Source organism: Poecilia reticulata, linkage group LG18, assembly GCF_000633615.1.
Source record: "Poecilia reticulata strain Guanapo linkage group LG18, Guppy_female_1.0+MT, whole genome shotgun sequence".
Taxonomy (NCBI): Eukaryota; Metazoa; Chordata; class Actinopteri; order Cyprinodontiformes; family Poeciliidae; genus Poecilia; species Poecilia reticulata.
Window position 1 is genome coordinate 13,875,552 of NC_024348.1, and position 5,617 is coordinate 13,881,168.

General features: G+C 35.1%; 1 long non-coding RNA gene across 1 annotated transcript; it reads right to left on the reverse strand.

Annotated features, from left to right (window-relative positions):
• Positions 1–402: 402 nt before the first annotated feature.
• LOC103480644 (uncharacterized) lies at positions 403–2,075 on the reverse strand. Its single transcript, XR_536133.2, has 3 exons — positions 1,905–2,075; positions 751–807; positions 403–649 (listed from the first exon to the last, which is right to left on the reverse strand). It is a non-coding gene; the product is annotated as an uncharacterized LOC103480644 (long non-coding RNA).
• Positions 2,076–5,617: the final 3,542 nt, after the last annotated feature.

Sequence of the window (5,617 nt, forward strand, 5' to 3'; positions counted from 1 at the left end):
GTTGTGGTTGTGGTTGGAGCTACTGTTGTTGTGGTTGGTGCAGCTGTTGTTGTTGCAGTAGTTGTTGTTGTGGTTGGTGCAGCTGTGGTTGTAGTTGGAGCCACTGTTGTGGTTGGTGCAGCTGTGGTTGTGTTTGGTGCTGCTGTGGTTGTGGTTGTTGTAGCTGTTGTAGTTGTGGTTGGAGCCACTGTTGTTGTGGATGGTGCAGCTGTGGTTGTGGTTGCTGTAGCTGTTGTGGTTGTGGTTGGACCAGCTGTGGTTGTGGTTGGAGCCGCTGTTGTTGTGGTTGGAGCCGCTGTGGTTGTGGTTGGTGCAGCTGTTGTGGTCGGTGCAGCTGTTGTTGTGGTTGGAGCTGCTGTGGTTGTGGTTGGTGCAGCTGTTGTTGTGGTGGGAGCCGCTGTGGTTGTGGTTGGTGCAGCCATTGTAGTTGTGGTTGGTGCAGCTGTTGTTGTAGTTGGAGTCGCTGTTGTTGTGGTTGCTGCAGCAGTGGTTGTGGTTTGTGCAGCTGTGGTTGTGGTTGGTGCAGCTGTGGTTGGAGCCGCTGTGGTTGTAGTTGGAGCTGCTGTTTTTGTGGTTGGATACGTTGTCGTTGTGGTTGGTGCAGCTGTTGTTGTGAGTGGAGCCTGTGCCTCCATCATTGTTGTACTTGCTGTCGGTTGGTCATATTTGTAAAAGTTTTATTATATAAGCAGTTAATTTACAGCTCCAAATTTACACAAACTTTTTAAAATTTTCCACTCATGAACTTACCATTTAGTATGAGTAGAATCATCAAGATTCCTTTAGCCCCCATTTTCAATGTTTTACCTGAAAAATGTTTACACATCAACACTTTCAACTTGACAGACAATAATTACTTTCAGCATCTAAAATGTCATCGACAGATAAATCAAATCTCCTGTCAACCAGCAATTTTAAAACCATAAACAAGAACATAATTGAAAGTTATTTAGACTAATTGAAAATAATATATAACAAATTTGTAATAAATTGTATAGATCAATTATAATAAATAATAAACTTTTTATGTAAAAATAGACAAAATAAAGCAGCCTACAGCTGTCCTGAAAAGACAACAAAGAAAAATTCTCAACACATTTTGTGAGTATCTGACAGTCGATCCTCAAACAATTATCAAACAGAAAACACATTAAATGGATTTATTTATTTGCTATATTTTCTTTTTACTTTTTAGGTTTTTTCCAGGCTTTTAACAAAACATAATGTTCTTTAAATGTATGCAGTACATATTGTCATATTTATTAACATAAAAAAACTTTCAATAGAAATTTCCAAAAATTTAGAACTAAACATGTTAGTAATTTCCTGGTTAATGTTTCATTTAAGGGTTTGCCAAGGTATTCTGTAGATTATATTTTGTCATCAAAATTTAGTTCCCACTGATAATCTACACTTTCTTGCTAATCAAAAGTTGTTAAATTGTTTTGACATATTCTTATCTATCTTAAAGTCTGATTACACTTCCCAGTCACCATTTTATCTTGTGTGTATAATTTTAGCAAGCTGGCCAATATTAAGGACACATAAATATGCGTAAAAGACCATTCACTCCAGTTTACATTTGCATTCAATATTAATGTATTTCTGACATTGTCAATATTTTTCAGTTCTCTGTCAATTTCTAGGAAATTTATTGACAAAAAATTTACACAGAAGACTTTTTGTTTTTGAATTTTGTCTTTTTTGGGGGATGAGGGGAGGGGGACATAGTCATTAAAAGTACAGCTAAACAAGTGAGAACCTTAAACAAATCACATCAAAATCATTTTTTAAAGAAAAGCTAAAACCTTGATTTCTCATGTAGGTGTAAATTGCAAAACCTTGTACGAATGTACCTTAAGGTAAAATCAGACATGCATTATTAGACAAAGAAAAGTACTTACCCAAAGCAGTAGCTGCCTTCAAAACGTTCCTCTAATCCTGTCCTGCTTCTCCTCCAACTCTTGGTTAACCAGTCTGCTGCTGAACCTTATATATCAACTGTCTATTATAAGTATGACGCAGGTTAAAATATTCGTAATTGAACTGTTGTTGGTGTCAGAAGAATGAAAACAATTCCCTTGAGCAACAGTGATTTTTTATTTAGTTCACATTCCAATTGTCTAACCATTCCATCATAGTGAACAAACCAGGCGTCATTAACTTGTCTTGTTTATGAAAAGGGATGTTATACTAACAGAAGAGGGTTTCAGAGTTTCATAAGGCATTGTAATGAATGATTTGGTCGTTTTAATAATTTACACTTTAATTTGCCCCACAAGTTCTTTTTTTTTTCAAAGAAATGTGTATGTCTCTTATTTTTATCACAGATGCTATGAAATCTACATCCTATAAAGTTGATCAGACTGTTTTGTAAAAAGATTTAAGTTATATATAAAGTGTCTGATGTATTTAAAAACTAACTCAGACAACAATACCTTTAGACATGTGTCTTGTTAAAGATGAATAGCTTATAAACTGCAAGTGTATTTTTGTGATTAGTATTTACAAAGGTAAGAATGCATAGGTGTGGCTGCATCGTTATGTTTCTGTCACACTGAACACTTCATTGAATACAAGCATTAACACCTCATGTTTAGTTTTTTAAACATTATAAAATTTGTTTATATAGGTACAACCTTGTTAAATGAAATAAACTTTATATTCAACAAAAAATAATGTTGTAGGTCAGCTTCTTGCAATCCTGGAATGTTTTTTATAACGTGCATAAGTGTATGACAATAAAATAATCGAAGACGTTTCTGTTGTAAAAACAGAAATACGAAAGTGAATGAATAAAATTTCATAGTTTCATATGCCTCAATTTACTTAAGATATGTGTAGTGGTTAAAATATAATAATAATTGCATTAAATATATGTTTATTGATAAAAGCAAAACATTCATATCTATTTGTTTTCTCTAATACTAACGAGAACATTTTTACCAGCAATATCCGGTAGACTTTAAATCCAATAACATACAAAATTACTTATCAAATCTTTGATTTCAAATATGTCCAAATGTTATCAGGAAGGTTTTTTTTATTTAAATATGCAATGACATAGAAATTGTTTTTGGGAAATCTTTTCGTCCGGAGATATAAATAGCAGCAAAACTGGCCAAACCACCGCAAACATGCAGGAAGAAAGATCTATGAAGCAAGAGAGCAGCCTGCTTTCGTTAAGAATCAGCATTCCATGAACACAAAATACGTTTTCAATGCTGGTATTAAAGAGATTTATACTGTGTTTGCTGTTGAACGACGTCAACAGCAAACAAGGGACTCAGAAAAAGCCGGTGGCATCGGTTTTGGACGCATTTATGCCGATTTTATGAAAAAAGACTGAGAAAGAAATGAGGCACAACTGGAAAAGTATTTTATTTGACATTGTAAGTTATAAATGTACTTTTCAAAAAGACGATTTTTTTTTCTCTCACAGTTTGACTTTACATCCGACTAAACTCTAACTGGAGACAAAAATAATGATGTGTTTCTATTCGTTTAATGCCAGAATATTTAGAAAGGTATTTTCAAGTGATTGTTTTATTAGTTTATTCAATGACCAAGGGTTAGATTAGAGTAATTTAAAACAAACAAACAAAAAAAAAACAACCAAAATAATAATAATTTATGCTCTGTATTACAACAGGTCTTAAGAAGTCACGGCTTACTACGTTATTCGTTTGTGTTTTGTTTTTTTGTTGTTGTTGTTGTATTTTTACGATTACCTTGAGCGGCTCCAGACATGTCCCCAGGGCAGGGTCAGACTTTATTATCAGCGTTTCCAGCGGCTGAAATGACTGAGCCCACACTGAGCGCAGCCCTTCGCTGTACTCAGCATCTCCAACAGACCTCAACAACTGCAGTCATTTTGTGCGGACGTGTCCCGTGTGGTTTAAGACCCGTCAGCGCCACAATTACCAATTATTATTATTATTATTATTATTATTATTATTATTATTATTATTATTATTATTATTATTATTATTATTATTATTATTGTTGTTGTTGTTGTTGTTGTTGTTGTTACTACTACTACTACTACTACCACTACTACTACAAATAATAATCATAATCATAATAATAATATATTTAAATAGAACGTGTGACGCATGTTAATCGCTACATGAAATACAAAAGTAACACACGTGCACTAGAAACAGATTAATCTCCTCCAGTCCCCCCTTCACCTTCTCCCAGCGGTCCATTCTGTTCGGCCCCAATCTCAAGTTCTGCAGGCACCAGTGTTGGTGTCGGATCGGAAAAGCTCGTGCAGAGGTCTCGCGCGTCGTTCGCTCTCTTTATCTCTCGCGCAGCCCCGGCTGTGCGCGCCGCTTTGAGAGGGAGAGAATCCCGATGATGCATTAAGCTTATTTTACGGTTGTTGGCAGAAGAAGGACCGGGGGTGCCCGGGAGGGAGAAGCATAACTTTACACGCAATTACCACGTAAAAGAGAATGCAGCAATAATATTAGCATTGAACTAAATAAAAACATGAAAAATGATCCATACAAAAGCATCAAAGAGGTAAGATATGATCCCCTGGTCAGACATCTGTCCCGCTCCTAAAACGATTTACTTTGAACAGAATAGTTAGTGTGTCTAAAAATAATTATTTAGCTTCATGTGAAAAAGTTCTTCAGACTTTGAAGGTTTTCTGGTTTTAATAAGCTCCTCCCAGGAATCTTCTTCGGAATACCAAACCTGATTATATGGGTAGTGGTGAGTACAACAATGTACTTAAGTATAACATAACTTCAATATGTTTTTCCTCAAGTTAAAGTAAAAACATAACCATCCAAGAAATTATTCAAGTAAGAGAAAGCAAGTACTTTGTTAAGGATCATCATGTCTGAGGGTCATGGAAAGTTGGACCTGGGTGCCAGGCCAAATGGTATCAACCCAGATCCACTGCTAGCTTTTTGGGTCACCTAATGCAAACACTCTATATAAAGAGTAATAAAACGTTATCTTTTATGAAGTATCACCACCCTTGCTGGAATAAAATTTACTCTGTGAGTATCTTCACTGAGTGAAGGAAAACAACAACAAAAAAATGCATGAGGGACAGACACGCCTAGCTTAAGGTAAAGCAAAACTTATTGTTTGTGCACAAACTTTGTTATTCTACTGCTATTTTCTACCTGCTTACCCTGCTGTGTCATTTGGGACTTTCCTATGTTCTAAAAATGAAGTGGGTGATGATGTATGTTAGTCTTTAAAAGGTAACTCAAGTACTGAGTAACTGATTCCTGATCAGATCATCTGATTCAATATTTAAAAATGAGAGTCAAAAAAAAAGACAATGCTATGTGTAAATTCTAGTTTTTTTCACAAGCTCATATAAAAAAGATAAAATAAAATAAAAAATAAATTAATGATAGTTTTTGTAAATGTTTGACGCAGGATGTATGTTACAAGTTATGAAGAGCACAGATTCATTTTTTAGCTACTTCACTTTTAAGCATAAAAAAAGAAAATGCTCTTTCTCTGAATCAAAGATATATATATATATATAAAAAATTTTAAAAAATTCCCTTCTCACCCTCCGCGGGTGGTCTGTTTCATCCTCTGAGCTCGGGTCCTCTACCAGAGGCCTGGGAGCTTGAGGGTT